The following is an 18,326-nucleotide window of genomic DNA, read 5'->3' as shown; positions in this document are numbered from 1 at the left end:
AAATGAATAAATTGTCGAGATCAGTTTGACAGTTTTAAATGTACACACACACACACACACACACACACACACACACACACACACACACACACACACACACACACACACACACACACACACACACCAGTACATCTGTACACCAGTTGATTGACGGTTGAGAGGTGGGACCTAAGAGCCAAAGCTCAACCCCCGCAAGCACAAATAGGTGAGTAAAAATAGGTGAGTACACACACACACACACACACACACACACACACACAAGTTTCGTTGAGAGGTGGGCCCAAAGAGCCAGTGCGTAACCCCCGCAAGCACATCTAAGTGAGTACAAATAGGTGAGTACACACACACACACAGGGTGTTCCGCGGATGAGCGGACAGCGTTTGGAATTTGTAGTCCACGACCCGGATTCGATTCCCGCTCGAGACAGGAACAAATGGGCAGTTTCACCTGATGCCTCTGTTTACATGCCAGTAAATAGGTACCTGGGAGTTAGTAAGCAATTACGGGATACATCCTGTGGAGGCACTGTATGTGTGACAGAGAGAAAAATATTGTAGATAGTAAAAATATACTATAGACAGATATTAGATAGTAATATATATATATATGTCGTACCTAGTAGCCAGAACGCACTTCTCAGCCTACTACGCAATGCCCGATTTGCCTAATAAGCCAAGTTTTCATGAATTAATTATTTTTCGACTACCTAACCTACCTAACCTAACCTAACTTTTTCGGCTACCTAACCTAACCTAACCTATAAAGATAGGTTAGGTTAGGTAGGGTTGGTTAGGTTCGGTCATATATCTACGTTAATTTTAACTCCAATAAAAAAAAATTGACCTCATACATAATGAAATGGGTTGCTTTATCATTTCATAAGAAAAAAATCTGAAAAAATATATAAATTCAGGAAAACTTGGCTTATTAGGCAAATCGCGCCTTGCATAGTAGGCCGAGAAGTACGTTCTGGCTACTAGGTACGACACACACACACATATATATATATATATATATATATATATATATATATATATATATATATATATATATATATATATATATATTATTAAATATGACCGAAAAAGTAAGATTAATAATTCTAACACGAATTTTCTCAATCTTTCGTACATTTCTTTTCACTGTTGGAGGTAATTCAAAAATCCATTCTCCAAAATTCATTTTTGAATTTTGGAGAAATGATTTTTGATTGATTATATATATATATATATATATATATATATATATATATATATATATATATATATATATATATATACATATATATATATATATATATGACAAAGTCCCTCAAATCAAAAAACACTCCCTCCGTCAATGTGTTACAACCATTTAATGCATCAATTATACAATGTATGAAGTGTAACTATATAACCTGAGCTTGTAAAAGCATCTTAATCACCTTCAGTGGTCAAGTGCTTAATAACATTAGTTTCTATAGCAGCTATCTTACCCTGTCAGAGTAGGAGAGACATAAATGTATGTATATATATATATATATATATTATATATATATATATATATATATATATATATATATATATATATATATATATATATATATATATATTATATATATATATTTATATATATATATATATATATATATATATATATATATATATATATATATATATATATATATATATATATATATATATATATATATATATATATATATATATATATATATATGACAATGTCAGACCACGGAGGAAAAATGAAACAGGAAATTTCCTTAAGTACTTTCGTATATTAAATACATCTTCAGAAGGTGACCTTCTGAAGATGTATTTAATATACGAAAGTACTTAAGGAAATTTCCTGTTTCATTTTTCCTCCGTGGTCTGACATTGTCACATTCTTAATCACGTGTTTATTTTCGTGATATACACACATATATATATATATATATATATATATATATATATATATATATATATATATATATATATATATATATATATATATATATATATATATATATATATATATATATATATATATATTATTTCTTGCCCAAAACGCTGTGCATATTAGTGACTTTAGGCATAGTTTGTACTAGCTCTGTCTATAAATCCATCATCAGTAACTCACTTTGAATATATGTAGTTTTACCTGAATATACATTTATTTATTATTTATGTACGTAGTAGATATAGTATAGTAGACACTATAGAAATACATAGAAGATCAAATCACTCAACGCAACGCAAGGTAGGGAAGATTATGTCCGGAGAGAGTACAGTAGAGATTTGAAAGGCGGGGTCCAAGAGTTAACATCTTGATCCAGCAGGCACACATAGGGAATACAGACACACACACACACACCTCAACATAACCATCCCTACACATATACACCCTTCCCCCCTATACACACAGATACACCCCCCCCCCCTCCCAACCTCACATACACTCACACACATGAGGAATATGGAAACCTGCTTAAGTAAGGTGTTATTACTCAATAAGCAACAGAAAGCAAAACAAGTAATAGAATTGGAGGAAAAAGTACCCATGAAAATTATGGGTACTATTATGTTTGCACCATAATATATATTCCCCTTCCCCATGATTGTGCTCTAAGGTGTACACCTCCACAGGTGTGGATTAATACAATCACAATCAATACAATCACAATCAATCATCACAATCACAAACAGCCACGTCAAAACAGATGATGACAAACAGGTAACTCCAAACAACCTCACACTTACCTGCCGCTACGGTCGCTTAATGTTTACACTTCACAGGTATATGTGAACATTATATTAACAGCTGACTGACAGCCACATTTCAGGTGGTCCTTAAACACACACTTTTGGGTCCGGATATCACCAATTGAAGAGCAAGTTAACGGGTTTTGTACCTGGTGGCGGGCGTGAGGTCTAGGGCGGGTGAACCAGTTTCTCCCGCGACCACGTGTGAGAGAGGAGTGAGGGAATGAGGGAGAGCGAGTGAGGGAGAGTGAGACGAACGAAGAGGGGGTTTAGGGGGAGTGTCCTTCACTAGCGGAGGTCAACAACAGACTGAACCAGACCTGCTAGCTCGCTCTCCTGCTCCCCCTCTCTCTTCCCCTCCCCCCTTCCACTACACCCCCCCCCTCCCACCAGTCAGCGAGTGGTTGCCTCCTTCCCACTCCTCCCCCCCAACCCATCCATCCGGAGGAAGGGAGGCGGAAAGGGGGGGGGGGGGAAGTGTGGGGGAGGGGGAAGAAGGTAGACGAACTGGTCAACATTTCCAGTGATTTTTTTTCTCTGTTGCTTACATATTAGGATGAGAGAGAGAGAGAGAGAGAGAGAGAGAGAGAGAGAGAGAGAGAGAGAGAGAGAGAGAGAGAGAGAGAGAGAGAGAGAGAGAGAGAGAGAGAGAGAGAGAGAGAGAGAGAGGGAGGGAGAGAGAGAGAGAGAGAGAGAGAGAGAGAGAGAGAGAGAGAGAGAGAGAGAGAGAGAGAGAGAGAGAGAGAGAGAGAGAGAGAGAGAGAGAGAGAGAGAGAGAGAGAGAGAGAGAGAGAGAGAGAGAGAGAGAGAGAGAGAGAGAGAGAGAGAGAGAGAGAGAGAGAGAGAGAGAGAGAGAGAGAGAGAGAGAGAGAGAGAGAGAGAGAGAGAGAGAGAGAGAGAGAGAGAGAGAGAGAGAGAGAGAGAGAGAGAGAGAGAGAGAGAGAGAGAGAGATCAACACCAAGAATGCATAACAATTAATAAACTAGCTACATTGTATAATATGTTACCCACCCTTCTTAAACGTCTACTGACTGGGATTGAAGAGAGACTTATGGCCTTAAGTCGTTACTTCAGATCTGGTTTAGTGATTTGGCGGGGGCCAGAGGTGTCCCTCGCTGGCCCTCCTGGTGTCCTCACACGCCCGGGGGACACCTTGTTGTGGCTCACGGTGAACTGTGAGTGCGTGGGAGAAGAAGCGCGTGGGGGAGGCAGCTCGGGGAGAGGAAGCGCATGGGAGAGGGTGGAAGTGTTTGAGAAATTTATGAATTTGTACTTGAGGGGGTTAATTAAGCTCTGGCTCTTTGAATCCCGCCTTTCAACTGTCAATCAACTGGTGTTCTGTCAATCAACTTGAAACTGTGTATGGAGTCAGCCTCCACCACATCGCTTCCTAGTGCATTCTATTTGTTAACTACTCTGACACTGACAAAAATTATTTCTAATGTCTCTGTGGCTCATTTGGGTACTCAGTTTCCACCTGTGTCTCCTTGTCCATGTATCACCCGTGTTAAGTAATTTGTCGATATCTACCCTATCAATTCCCCGAGAATATTGAATGTGGTGATCATGTCTCCCCTTACTCTTCTCTCTTCCAGCGACATGAGGTTTAGGTCCCGTAGTCTGTCCTCGTAGCTCATACCTCTCAGCTTGGGTACTAGTCTGGTGGCATACCTTTGAACACTCTCCAACCTAGTCTTATGCTTGACAAGATACGGACTCCACGCTGGAGCTACGCCAGGATTGGTCTGACATATGAGGTATATAAGGTTCTAAATGATTCTTCATACAAATTTCTAAAGTCAGATTTTATGTTGGTCAAGGTAGCATATGCCGCTGATGTTATCCTTTTGATGTGGGCTTCAGGGGAATGGTTCGGTGTGATATCAACCCCGAGATCTTTCTCTTTTCTTGTTTCTTAAAGGCTTTCATCTTCCAAATGGTACCTTGTACCTGACCTCCTGCTTTTTACACCTATCTTAATTACTTTACACTTGCTAGAGTTAAACTCAAATAGCCATTTTATTTGTTTGACCATTCCTTCAGTCTGTTCAGGCCATCTTCAAGTCTCATGCTGTCCTTCTCCTGTCTTAATCCTTCACATAATGTTAGCATCAGCAAACATCGAGTGGAATGAGTCTATACCCCCTGGAAGATCATTTACATATATCAGAAACAGGACTGGTCTGAGTACAGAACCCTGTGGGATTCCGCTGGTGACATCTCGCTATTCTGAGGTCTGGTACTGTGTCAAAGGCTTTCTGACATTCCAAGATAATGCAGTGTGCTCATCATTCTCTTTCTTACGTATTATGTGTCACCTGATCACAGAATTTAATTAGACCTTTGAGGCAAGATTTGCCATTCCTGAACCCATGTTGGTCGTGAGTTACAAAGTTCCTTCTCTCCAGATGTGTTACTAGATTTGTTCTCAGGTTCTTCTCCATCACCTTGCATGGTATACAAGTTAGGGACACTAGCCTGTAGTTCAGTGCCTCTTGCCTGTCGCCTTTTTATGTATTAAGACTACATTACATGTTTTCCATATTTATGACAGGTCTCCTGTCTCCAGTGACTCCAGACACAGTCACTCCAGTGACCACTATGTAGAGTGGCAAGCAAAGTACTTCTGCACACTCAGTACCCATAGTGAGATTCCATCTGGACAAACAGGCTTTCTCACACAGAGATTCAACAGATGCCTCTTAACCTCATCTGTTAATTTCAAAATGTTCCAAATCTGACTGGTTTATTGTCATTGATTTGATTGTTGCCGCCGAAGGCGGCTAGTTTATTGTGCACCCCATACTCATCCTGTGAGCGGTAGCGCAAAAACATTACAGAGGGCACAAAAGGTCTTTATCAGACCTCATCTTAGATTATTACATAAACAATTTCATCTATCCTTCACACCTTATAGTTACAATGTCAGCTAGTTACAGAGAAAGTGCTATTACAAGAGCTACATATTTACAGTAAGGTTTATTGTCGCCTCTCTTAATTCCGGGATTTCTCGTTCCTTCCAATGTGAAGACTTCTTGGAATCTTTTGTTGAGGTCTTCACACACCTCTTTGTCATTCTTTTTGTACCTGTCCTCGCCTGTTCTCAGTCTCATCATCTGTTGTTTTATGTATTTTTTTCCCCGATGTACCTAATGAGCAGTTTTGGTTAGGTGTTGGCTTTATTTGCTCTTCATACTGTCTTTCAGCTTCTCTTTTCACACTGAAGTACTCATTCCTTGTCGTCTGGGATCTTCCTCTGTTCTCTGGTGTTCGGTTATTACTGTAGTTCCCCCGCACTCTAGTATCTAATTGCCTTGCTTCCTTACATGCCCTATTAAATCATGGATTCCTCTTTTGTTATTTTTTTCCTTTTGGGCCGGGACAAACTTATTTAGTGCCTTCGGACACTTTTGGGTCATGTAATCCGTCATGTCTTGTACAAACTTTTCTCTGAGTTTTCTTTCCCATGTTATTTCTATTAAAAATTATATCATCTCTTAATAGCTTCCCTTTCGGCATGCTAGCCCTTTGCTTTCTTGTATTTTCTTTGGGGAGATTAGTCATAATTCCACCAGATACTCAAATATCAGTACTCAGTGGTCAATCATTCCCATGGGCTCTTCCAACTTAACTTCCCTTATGTCTGACTCATTCAGAGTGAATATCAGACCAAGTCTAGGCAGGTTCATCATCACCTCTCATTCTTGTGGGCCCCTTTACGTGTTGGCTTTGAAAGTTTCTTGTTGCCACGTCCAGTCGTTTAGCCCTTCAAGTAGCTGTCCGTCTGTGCAAGCCCCAGTTACTCCCATTCTATCTTCCCATGGTCGAAATTCCCAATGATTAATAGCCTGGATCCATTCCTGCAAGTGACAGAAGCTGTTGTCTGTAATATATTTATGGTAGTCATGTTGTTTCCATCGAATTCCTGTCTGGGTCTTCTGTCATTTGGCGTGGGGTTATATTTTACTACTAATAATATTCTTTTTTGTCCTTCGATTGTCATAGTGCGTGTTATGTAGTCACTGAGCCCTTCACAGCCTGGAATATCCATTTATTTCCTTATCAGCAGAGTCACTCCTCGTCCACCTCTTCCTTCCCTCTCCTTCCTTACTACATAGTATTCCTGCAGAAACACAGCATTTGTTATGACCTCTGTTAATTTAGTTTCTGTGAGTGCAATTATGCCTGAGTTTTCCTCCTGTGCCCTTTTCCAAAGTTTTCTTGACTTATTTGAATGCATTGCCTTGAAGCTCACAATTTTTCTGTCCATTCTCGCTCCCTCTCCCTTGGTGGGCGTTCCGCTGGTACAGGAAGTTGTTCTGTGGGAATGTCAAATTGTGAGCTAGTTAGCATGACCTCAGAGGGGTGTGGGGTGGGGGGCAAAGAGTAGGGTGAGCAGGGAGGGTAAAGGGTGAGATACGGGAGGGAAGGGTGGACATTTGGATGGGTGCTGAGAGGGCGCGGGGTGCCCACCCTACTCCTTGCCTCAATCTATGGGGCAGGAACGTGTGTCTGTGTGTATGTGTACAACAGAACAGGGATAAAAATTCACGTAAGGGACCGACTAAACAAAGCCAAAGTAGCCTTAGGAAAACTGAGGAGATTCCGAAGCCTCAGTACATACAGATCCACCTATATAAGGCTCTATTCCGGCCGCATCTAGAGTATCCCCCAGTACCACTACACACCTTAAAGAAAACTAACATGCTAAAATTTACAAGCAGTGCAAAATAAGGCTCTAAGGAGAGCAGCAAAACACCATCCATCATATGATCAGATAATCCAGGAACTCCATGAACTCCTGAACATACAGCCACTAAACATCAGACTGCAGCACCAAGCCATCAGGGTGTGAAACACCATCGAAATGTTAGAGGACTCAATGTTAGAAAGATTACTCCAAGATGAGACGCCCCGCTCCCACAGCTGGTGGCCCAAAGGCCTTGATTTACTACATGAAAACCCCGCCCCACAGTACATAATTCCCAGATGAAATACTGACCAGAAATCAATTCCCCCCAATACTTGTACAAATTATGGAAATCAAAATTAAATAGCCTTAAACAAAACAAAATAACACGTGCGGAAGCATCGGAGTGTGTACCCTGGAAACACAAACCGAAACTGTCTCTATTTTCCGCTTGTTACAACTTGTAATAAAGCTGTTACATCTTGGCTTAACGTGTTTATGACGTATTAGAACGTTGTTACAACTTGCTATATTGGTTATTATAACTGGTTAGGAAGTGTTAAAACTTGTTCGAACGTTGTACCAACGTCGTAGTTTCGGTGTGTGTTTGGCGGGTATATATACGGATGCTACACAGTGTAAAGATGTTAATAATAAATAATAAAGTATTCATCTATGGACATCCATATATGATGAAACACATGTGAAGAATCTCTCACACACTCACAGCTCCCTGACAAGAGGGAGCCAGCTTAGCTTAGCTGCCAACACCCACACATCGTGTCAGCAAGGCGGACAGCCCGCCGCCTGCTTTCATAACTCTCAATGTATTTCCCACTTCTAAACTTCCCTTCACCTATGCCTCTCCTTCCTCTTTACCCCCCACCCTAAAAAAAAAATGTTTGCGCGTACTCACCTAGTTGTGCTTGCGGGGGTTGAGCTCTGCTCTTTCGGCCCGCTTCTCAACTGTTAATCAACTGTTTCTACTACTACTTTTTTTCCACACCACACACACACACACACACACATCAGGAAGCAGCCCGTGACAGCTGACTGACTTCCAGGTACCTTTTTACTGCTAGGTAACAGGGGCACAGGGTGAAAGAAACTCTGCCCATCGTTTCTCGCCGGCGCCCGGGATCGAACCAGGGACCACAGGATCACGTGTCCAGTGTGCTGTCCGCTCAGCCACCGGCTCCCGGTGCTGTGTGTGTGTGTGTGTTTACTAGTTGTGTTTACTAGTTGTGTTTTTGCGGGGGTTGAGCTTTGCTCTTTCGGCCCACCTCTCAACTGTCAATCAACTGTTTACTAACTAACTACTAACTTACTAACTACTTTTTTTTTTCCCCACACCACACACACACACCAGGAAGCAGCCCGTGACAGCTGACTAACTCCCAGGTACCTATTTACTGCTAGGTAACAGGGGCACTTAGGGTGAAAGAAACTTTGCCCATTTGTTTCTGCCTCGTGCGGGAATCGAACCCGCGCAACAGAATTACGAGTCCTGCGCGCTATCCACCAGGCTACGAGGCCCGAGGTGTGTGTGTGTGTCCAAAATTAGCAGTGATGCTTGAGGAAGCTGAGCTTTAGCTCCTACTCCCCCGCCTCTCAAAGTTCAATAGAACTGAATTACGTGGTAATTTGCCAAACCCACCGAGTTTAGAATTTGTTTCAGCGAATTCTTGCACGTAGCTTGAGAGCCTCTAGCGCATGCTTACCTGTTTCGCTTTCAGTTCCCTCATTCGTGTTACTTCCATGTTGTGTTCCCGTGCGTGAGTGCGTGCGTGCTTGAGTGCAAGTTTCCATGTGCGTCACGGCGTGGGTGAACGAGCTTCAAAACGCCTGGTGTCGAGCACTCTGCTACCTACACCCTCTCACCATCGTCATCCCAGCTCCCTCTTCTACACTCCTCTTTTGTGACCCGACCCACGTCTGCCCCCGCCCTCTTGTGTGTAGCTCGTTACCCCCACTGTTGCCCATCCCACGATTTACCAAGCTCTGTTCAACCCACCGCACACCTGCCCATACTCTTGTGACCAACCCATCAACCTGTCCTCTTAAAAAGAACGTCGCTTTTGGCCGTTTGCCCGTATGGCCGAATTTGGACGTAATTTGAAAATGAAAAAAAATGAAAATAAATTTTAGATTTTTTTTTTCAACAACAGTAAGTTAAGGGTCCTCTGATAGGTTAGGTGGGCAGGAAATTCTCATAAAGTTTCAAAACGTTATGAAAAACGTTAATTGAAAGTTCCTCTTCTAAGCTGTCCGAGGAGGGCCGGACGACTCAAATAGAAAACGGAACAGAACGTCACTTTTGTGAGTCGATTTCATTTCAAATTACGTCCAATTTTGGCCATAGTGCGCATACGAGCCAAAAGTGACGTTATTTTTAAGAGGACGGGTTGCTCCACGACCCCAACCCACGCCCTCTTGGGGACCAGCTCACCCACGCTGCTTTTAATCCCACCTATCTGCCCTGGCGTTCTCATGGGTCAACCGATACCCGCATGGGTACGGGAAGATATGTATATGTTTATCAACCAGAATGTTCGGTAATATGTTGATTGCGTGTGATGTGTGTAAATGTATATAAACACGTTGTACTGTATGCGGTGAGCATAGCTTGGACTTCCTCGTCCCTTTGTGTGTATTGTGTACCTCAATAAACCTATTTCAATTTCAATTTCAACCAATATCCGGGGTGTTGAACTCTGTTTCACTCTCTCCACAAACAAGACAAAAGCATATTCACATCACAAGCGGGGAGAAAATGGAGAACTACAAATTAATAGTGAAACACTTGAGTGGGTTGACCACTATCAGTACCTTGGAGTCACTTTCGGCTCTAACAAGGGAAAGAAGAGGAGTTCAACCAACTCATAGGAACATGCAAAAGTCGACTCAGGGCACTGAAAGCTATGACCTGGAATGGATATGGAGCCTCTATTGCCGTGCTTAAAATGATGTACACAGCCTATGTGCACTCCGTCATAGACTATGCCGCGCCAGTTTTGTGCACCTACTCCCAAAGCGATATGAAAAAACTTGAAAGCATATAAAATGAAGCCATGACAATCATTCTTGGAGTCCCAAGAACTGCCAAAAAATTTAATCTACGAGAGGAGTTGTCCCTCCCCAGTGTTAAAGGCAGAATTAAGTAACTGAATGTGAAGCTTGCAATTAAGAAAGTCAGAGATCCCAATTACAATGATAATGCCAAGAAAAAACTGAGTTCTGCGCTACAAACAGGAGGAAACAGGAGAAGCAAAAAATGGCATCACAGATCAGTCTGCTACCTAGAAGAACTTCACCTACTTGAGCAAGCCCGTGAGCTCCTGCCTGTAGAGAGGTTACCTCCCTGGGAGGATGCCCCATGCAGGATTATCAATAATGAATTGACAACGAAAATGTTCAACATGGTACTACAAGAAATGAGGCATCGGTATCTTGAGGAAATTTATATAGAAGTCGGAAAGGAATTAGATCAAATCTACACTGATGGGTCATCCAACCCTGTCAATGGTAGGGCTGGTGCAGCATACACTGTAATTAGGAATAATGCCTTTCAACGCGGAAATGAAGGAAAAGCACGTATTGAGAACTATGCCTCTTCAACGCAAGCAAAGCTAACCGTCATTGTTATAGCGTTAAGATTCCTTGAACGAAACACTGATAGAGCAGCGATCTGCACTGATTCACAAGCAACTCTACAAAACCTTAGTAAAAATCGGGCAGAAAATCTTGTAATAGTCGCTGAAATCAAGAGAGCTGTGAGAGTACTAACCATCCAGGGAAGAGTCGTCAAATTTCTGTGGATCCCCTCCCATGTTGGCATCTGTGGGAATGAACGAGCAGATGTGCTGGCTGCTGAGGGCGCTGAAGGTGACCATATTGAATACTTCATACCCAAAACTCTTTTACAACTTAGAGGCATTATCAGGCAACATCACCGTGACAAGGTAACTGAGGAAAGGAAGATAGAAGAACTAACCAGTGAATCTGTACGATGGTACAACATGGTTGCATCTAGCAATCCCAATCATTATGGATGAAGAGCAGGAGGCCGCGGGACATAATCAGTAATAGCGAGAATCCGTCTTGGATACAAATATCCATGGAGATTAGGAATGGAAACAACAGTTGAGCAGCGGAGTTGCAGAATCTGCGGTGAGAGTGACGGACACCGCCTTGACCACTACCTGAGAGTGTGGACATCAAAGAGACATTAGAAATATGTGTAGAATAATAAACCCCACATTGTTTGATTTAGGAAAATACTATTTATCAAATATAGATACTGTTCTTAAAAGATTCCTTCATTTTGCACCCGCATGATAACGTAAGATTTTACGGGATGACAGATGTTAATCTTCTTGTTTGAGGAGTTGTTCACTTGAGACAGTTAAGCAAGTCCCAGCTGTGTCTGGGTACAAGTGACAGGATGAACAACCCAGCGGGTTTTCTTCCTATTGGGGGAGTGTTGTACATGCTGCTATGGCGGTGTGTCTACTCACAGAATGAGTGGCGCTGCCCAATAAATTCGCCCCTCGGGGCAAAATTTAAAAATTAAATTACCCGGCCCCCTCCCGAAGCCTCACCACACACGCACGTACACAACCAACGAACACCACTACACCTGGCGACGCTACTTACGGAATTATCCATGCCACTGTGTTAAAAAAAATGCAAAACTTTCCTATAGTGCAAAGAACGTTCCTCAATGTGAATTATACCTGAAGGCGCTGTCTCTAGCCGTAATCACAGGGGGAGCGGGGGAAGGGCGTCCCCCCCCTCCTCCCACCACCCCGGTGCCGCGCCCCAGGCCATGGTCTAGCTCCTGGTCTCAGGCACGGACCACTGAGGTGTCAGGCACAAAAACAACACCGTAAAAGAAAACGGTAATAGGAACATTCGTGCAATGTTTACCAATGTTTACGTTGGTGGGAGTACCTGGAGGGTGGAGGAGGGCTCGTAAACCTCCCCCCCCCACGTCCCCGTAACCCCGGGAGGGACAGTGTAAACCTCCCCCCCCACGTCCCCGTAACCCCCTTGAGGGACAGTGTAAACCTCCCCCCCACGTCCCCGTAATCCCTTGAGGGACAGTGTAAACCTCCCCCCCACGTCCCCGTAACCCCCTTGAGGGACAGTGTAAACCTCCCCCCCACGTCCCCGTAACCCCCTTGAGGGACAGTGTAAACCTCCCCCCCACGTCCCCGTAACCCCCTTGAGGGACAGTGTAAACCTCCCCCCCACGTCCCCGTAACCCCCTTGAGGGACAGTGTAAACCTCCCCCCCACGTCCCCGTAACCCCCTTGAGGGACAGTGTAAACCTCCCCCCCACGTCCCCGTAATCCCTTGAGGGACAGTGTAAACCTCCCCCCCACGTCCCCGTAACCCCCTTGAGGGACAGTGTAAACCTCCCCCCCACGTCCCCGTAACCCCCTTGAGGGACAGTGTAAACCTCCCCCCCCACGTCCCCGTAATCCCTTGAGGGACAGTGTAAACCTCCCCCCCCCACGTCCCCGTAACCCCCTTGAGGGACAGTGTAAACCTCCCCCCCCCACGTCCCCGTAATCCCTTGAGGGACAGTGTAAACCTCCCCCCCCACGTCCCCGTAACCCCCTTGAGGGACAGTGTAAACCTCCCCCCCACGTCCCCGTAACCCCCTTGAGGGACAGTGTAAACCTCCCCCCCTCCCACGTCCCCGTAACCCCTTTGAGGGACAGTGTAAACCTCCCCCCCCCACGTCCCCGTAACCCCCTTGAGGGACAGTGTAAACCTCCCCCCCCACGTCCCCGTAACCCCCTTGAGGGACAGTGTAAACCTCCCCCCCCCCCACGTCCCCGTAACCCCCTTGAGGGACAGTGTAAACCTCCCCCCCCCTCCCACGTCCCCGTAACCCCCTTGAGGGACAGTGTAAACCTCCCCCCCCCACGTCCCCGTAATCCCTTGAGGGACAGTGTAAACCTCCCCCCCCCCCACGTCCCCGTAACCCCCTTGAGGGACAGTGTAAACCTCCACTCCCTGCTTGACGTGTTGATACTTCAGTGTCTCCATGCAACCCGTTCTCGCAAATTCGTAAAGTCAATATTGACTTATTAACTACGTGCATAGGTGATATACTAAACCTAATAGATACCCTTAAAAAGATTCATAGAAAACACCGACCTTACCTAACCTTGTTAGTATCTTAAGATAAGCATCTTATTGCTTCGTAATTACAATTATTACTTAACCTATACCTATTATAGGTTAGGTAATAATTGTAATTACGAAGCAATAAGATGCTTATCTTAAGATACTAACAAGGTTAGGTAAGGTCGGTGTTTTCTATGAATCTTTTTAAGGGTATCTATTATGTTAAGTATGTCACCTATGCACATATTTAATAAGTCAATATTGACTTATTAAATTTGCGAGAACGGGTTGCTCCATGATGGGGGTTACGAATCTGCCTCTCTAGGTGTTCTCCGTTCCTGTTTCGTGTGTACTCACCCACACCCAGTGGGCGTGACGGTGGGTGTGGGCGTGACGGTGGGTGTGGGCGCGTGGTGCCACCTGCCTGGGACAGTAAGCCTGGCACTGAGACAAGCTTGGGTTGGCCCGTGGCACCGGAATAGTGTTTACGGTGTGCTCCCCTCCCCACTCTATCCCCCCACCCCCATGGCTCCCCCCTCCTCCTTCCTTTCCCCGACCTCCACTTTCTTCCCCCCCCTTACCTGGCACTCTTCCCCCCCCTGACCCCCACTCTCCCTCCTGGCACTCTCACCCCACTGGCACCCTTCCCCCCCTCCCCCTCACCCCCCTCTCTGTTATGCACCATTACCATTCACTTGCACCAGCTGTCTGTCCACCCCCCCCCCCTGTCTCTCTACCCTTTCCCCTCACCCCCTCTTCTTTACGGCCTGGCATTTATTGTCCTCGTGCCACCGCTCCCTCTCTAACCACTATCCACGACACACGACACTAACCACGACACACACCACTAACAACTACACGTGCGTACCAGCACATGCGCTCTATGTGTACTCTTCTGAGTACACATAGCTCAGTACACATGGTACTGAGTACTGAGTAGTGCTGAGTACACACAGCCTCGACTCTTTGGTCCCGCCTCTTAACTGTCAATCAACTGGTATAGAGGTTCCAGAGCCTATTGCATGAACTCTATCTTATATGAAACTGTGTATGGAGTCAGCCTCCACCACATCACTGACTAATGCACTCCATTTGTTAACTACTCTAACACTGGAAAATATTTTCAACGTCTCTGTGGCTCATTTGAATGCTCAGTTTCCGCCTGTGTCTCCTCTATGTGAGTGCCACACGTGTTAAATAGTTTGTTTTTATCTACCCTATCAATTCCAATGAGAATTTTGTAGGTGGTAATCATGTCTTCTCCTATCTCTTTTTTTTCTACATTGACGGGAGGCCTTTCCTCGTAACTCACACTTCACAGTTCTGGGACCAGTCTGGTTGCATACCTTTTAACCTTCTCCAACTTCTTGTCCTTATCTAGAGAGGGACTCCATGCTGGAGCCGCATTCTCCAGGATTGGTCTGACATATGTGATATACAAGATTCTAAACGATTCCGTACACAAATTTCTACAGTCAGTTTTCATGTTAGCCAGCGTTGCACCTGCCGCTGATTATATTCTTTTGACGCGGGCATTACGCGCGTGCGTGTTTGTGTGTGTGTGTGTGTGTGTGTGTGTGTGTGTGTGTGTGTGTGTGTGTGTGTGTGTGTGTGTGTGTGTGTGTGTGTGTGTGTGTGTGTGTGTGTGTGTGTGTGTGTGCGTGTGCTTACCTAAGTGTAGTTACAGGATGAGAGCTACGCTCGTGGTGTCCCGTCTTCCCAGTACTCTTTGTCGTTTAACTCTTTGAAACTACTGACGGTTTTGGCCTCCACCACCTTCTCACTTACCTTGTTCTCACCGTCTACCACTCTGTTGGCAAAAGAAAACTTTCTAATGCTTTTTCTGCTCCTTTGTTTCCTTAGCTTGAACCTGTGTCCTCTTGTTCGTCATGTTGCTGATTTCAGGAATTCCTTTGTCAGTTTGGTTGATTCCTGTTAGTATTTTGTAAGTGGTGACCATATCCCCTCTTTTTCTTCTATCTACTAGTTTTGGCATGTTTAACGCCTCTAGTCTCTCCACAAAACTCTTGTTGATCAGTTCCGGAAGCCATTTCGTAGCATGTCGCTGCACCTTTTCCAGTTTATTTATGTGCTTCTTGAGATTTGATCACCATACAACTGCTGCATATTCCAGTTTTGGTCTCACAAAAGCCATGAACAGATTCTTTAGTATTTCACCATCTATATAATATAGAAAGTAGAGAACCGGGGAAGAGAGGAAGGTAAGTTAAGGAGGTAGAGAACTGAAGAGGAGAGGAAGGTAGAGGGTTAAGGGAGGGGGAAGGAAGGTTAAGAAGGTAGAGAACTGAAGAGGAGAGGAAGGTAGAGGGTTAAGGGAGGGGGAAGGAAGGTTAAGAAGGTAGAGAACTGAAGAGGAGAGGAAGGTAGAGGGTTAAGGAAGGGGGAAGGAAGGTTAAGAAGGTAGAGAACTGAAGAGGAGAGGAAGGTAGAGGGTTAAGGGAGGGGGAAGGAAGGTTAAGAAGGTAGAGAACTGAGGAGGAGAGGAAGGTAAGGTCTAGGAACCCCTGGCCTTCAGGGGAGCTATAGAGAAGGACATTGACTAGTCACTCTCAATTACTCTGACTCACTCTTAACACCTTCCTTTGCACTGCCTTTTTATCTCTGTTTTCTTTTTTCATCTCTCTCTCTCTCTCTCTCTCTCTCTCTCTCTCTCTCTCTCTCTCTCTCTCTCTCTCTCTCTCTCTCTCTCTCTCTCTCTCTCTCTCTCTCTCTCTTTCTCTCTCCATTCATTATTTGTATTTCTGTCTATCGCATTTCCCTGCTTTTGTTTCTTCCAATATTTTTAATTAGTTACCCTCTTAAATCTTCTCCTTTGTCACTTAACAGAGAAACCGAAATATGCATCAAGAGTTGACATGGGCCATCTGATGGTCGTCACATGTAGGACTATCAACCATACATGACACTTCCACTCGGCACTATCCTGCACCCACGTGAAGGTTATGTTGACCGGATCAGCTGACAGAGGGATGCTGGGATGTGCTCTCAGGCTTCATCTTATATGCATGTGTCTTGAACATCATACGGGATGTGTCTCACCGCTTTACACCTGAATACGAAACAAGTTGCAGTTATTTTGTTGGAGAGAAAGATAGTAATATTTATATTAATAATAATACCATGCAACACAAAGTGCGGTACCATGGCAGACCCAGCACTCAGACCAACCATGTTGAAAACCAAGAAACAGTCCAGCTGGGACAGCCTCAATGTTGACCAAGAAGCCACAGCTTTGCTGGAGGCAGCAACAACCCCCAGTGATCGTGCACGCCTCACAGCTGTGCAGGCTCCCCATGCAGGGGACTTCCTTTTGGCAGTCCCTATGTCTGCGACAGGCACACGTCTTGATCCGCAGGAGCTCCGTATTGCAGTCGTTCTCCGCCTTGCTGCCCCTATCCACAATGTTCATAGATGTACAGTATTTGCGGCGAGACAGAGGCAGACGAATATGGATTGCATGGTCTGCACTGTGGAAAATCTGGTGGTTGGCACTCACAACACGACGAAGTCAATGACATCGTTAAGAGGAGCCTTGCCTCTGCCCAGTGTCCAGCAGAAAGAGAGCCTTGCAATCTACTGAACTGTAACTCTGTTAGCTTTGCTGGCCGACCAGACGGAATCACACTGCGCCCTTGGAAGGGTGGCAGACAGTTGGTGTAGGACTATACTTGCGTATCCACCCTGGGAACCACATACATCAATCTCTCTCTCGGCCAAGCAGGAGCCGCGGCGACACACAGAGAAAGAGACAAGTCAACCAAGTACAGGGAAACAGATCACCGGTACACCTTCGTTCCAATAGGATCCGAGACCCTTGGTCCATGAGGAGAGTGCAAAGAGGTTTCTTAAGGATCTTGGTTCCAGGCTCATTGAAGCTACAAGAGGCTCTAGAGCGGCAAGTTTCTTTTCCAGCGCCTCAGTGTGACGATCCAGAGGGGGAATGCCCGCTGCATCCTCGGTACCTGCCCGGCGTCGGAGGAGTTCGAAGAAATCTATTGCTTATAGGAAACAAACTTCCCTTAATTTCCTCTTAATGTCCACTTTTTGTAACCAATCAGATATGTAACTTAACTTAACTATGTATACCGGTATATATATATATATATATATATATATATATATATATATATATATATATATATATATATATATATATATATATATATATATATATATATATATATATATATATATATATTCATAGGAACTGAACAGCGTATCTTTTCTCACTAATTTGACCTTCAGTGTTTTCATTTATGGATGGTCGATCGTTCAATACTGTTAACCTACAACCATGTTCGGGTCAACTTTGATAAGAGCTTGTCAGTAAGATAAGGATTGTTGTCAGTGATTGTAGACAGAGCTATTTCTCCTCTCCTCTCCTGTTCCAAGACCCCCCCCCCCCGCCCCATCTACCCCCCCCCGCCCCATCTACCCCCCCCCCCGCCCCATCTACCCCTCCCCCCGCCCCATCTACCCCCCTCCCCCCACCTTTCTCGTCAAGCAAATTTCAACTTGACTGCTATTGTTAATTCAGTGTTGAACTTTAACCTTCCATGTGACCTTGGTGACTGAGGGCGCCGAGGTGTACCTTGGGTGAGGTTGTAATTATAACCCCCCTCCCCTCCACCCACCCACCCCTCCTAACCTCCTCCTCCCCCCCCCCCCCCCACTTCCCCCTGCCCCCTCCTCCAGAAGATACGTCCGCCTAGCTAGGGATAGTTCCATGAA

The 18,326-nt window shown here is 44.8% G+C and overlaps 1 protein-coding gene across 3 annotated transcripts in view; it reads right to left on the bottom strand.

The window, feature by feature from the left end:
- The window catches only part of Sur (Sulfonylurea receptor), a 78,574-nt gene extending 75,535 nt beyond the window's left edge, over positions 1–3,039 (bottom strand). For 2 of the 3 annotated variants that reach the window (XM_069333918.1, XM_069333991.1), the window contains exon 1: positions 2,740–3,039. The gene's annotated coding sequence lies outside the window, so the exon portion shown is untranslated. The remainder of the gene's footprint in view (positions 1–2,739) is intronic. The other variant, XM_069333955.1, reaches the window with a different exon arrangement.
- Positions 3,040–18,326: the final 15,287 nt, after the last annotated feature.

The sequence above is a fragment of the Procambarus clarkii genome, chromosome 1 (assembly GCF_040958095.1).
Source record: "Procambarus clarkii isolate CNS0578487 chromosome 1, FALCON_Pclarkii_2.0, whole genome shotgun sequence".
NCBI classification, from domain to species: domain Eukaryota; kingdom Metazoa; phylum Arthropoda; class Malacostraca; order Decapoda; family Cambaridae; genus Procambarus; species Procambarus clarkii.
Note: the sequence above shows the minus strand (reverse complement) of the source record. Positions and strands in the feature narration are given on the sequence as shown.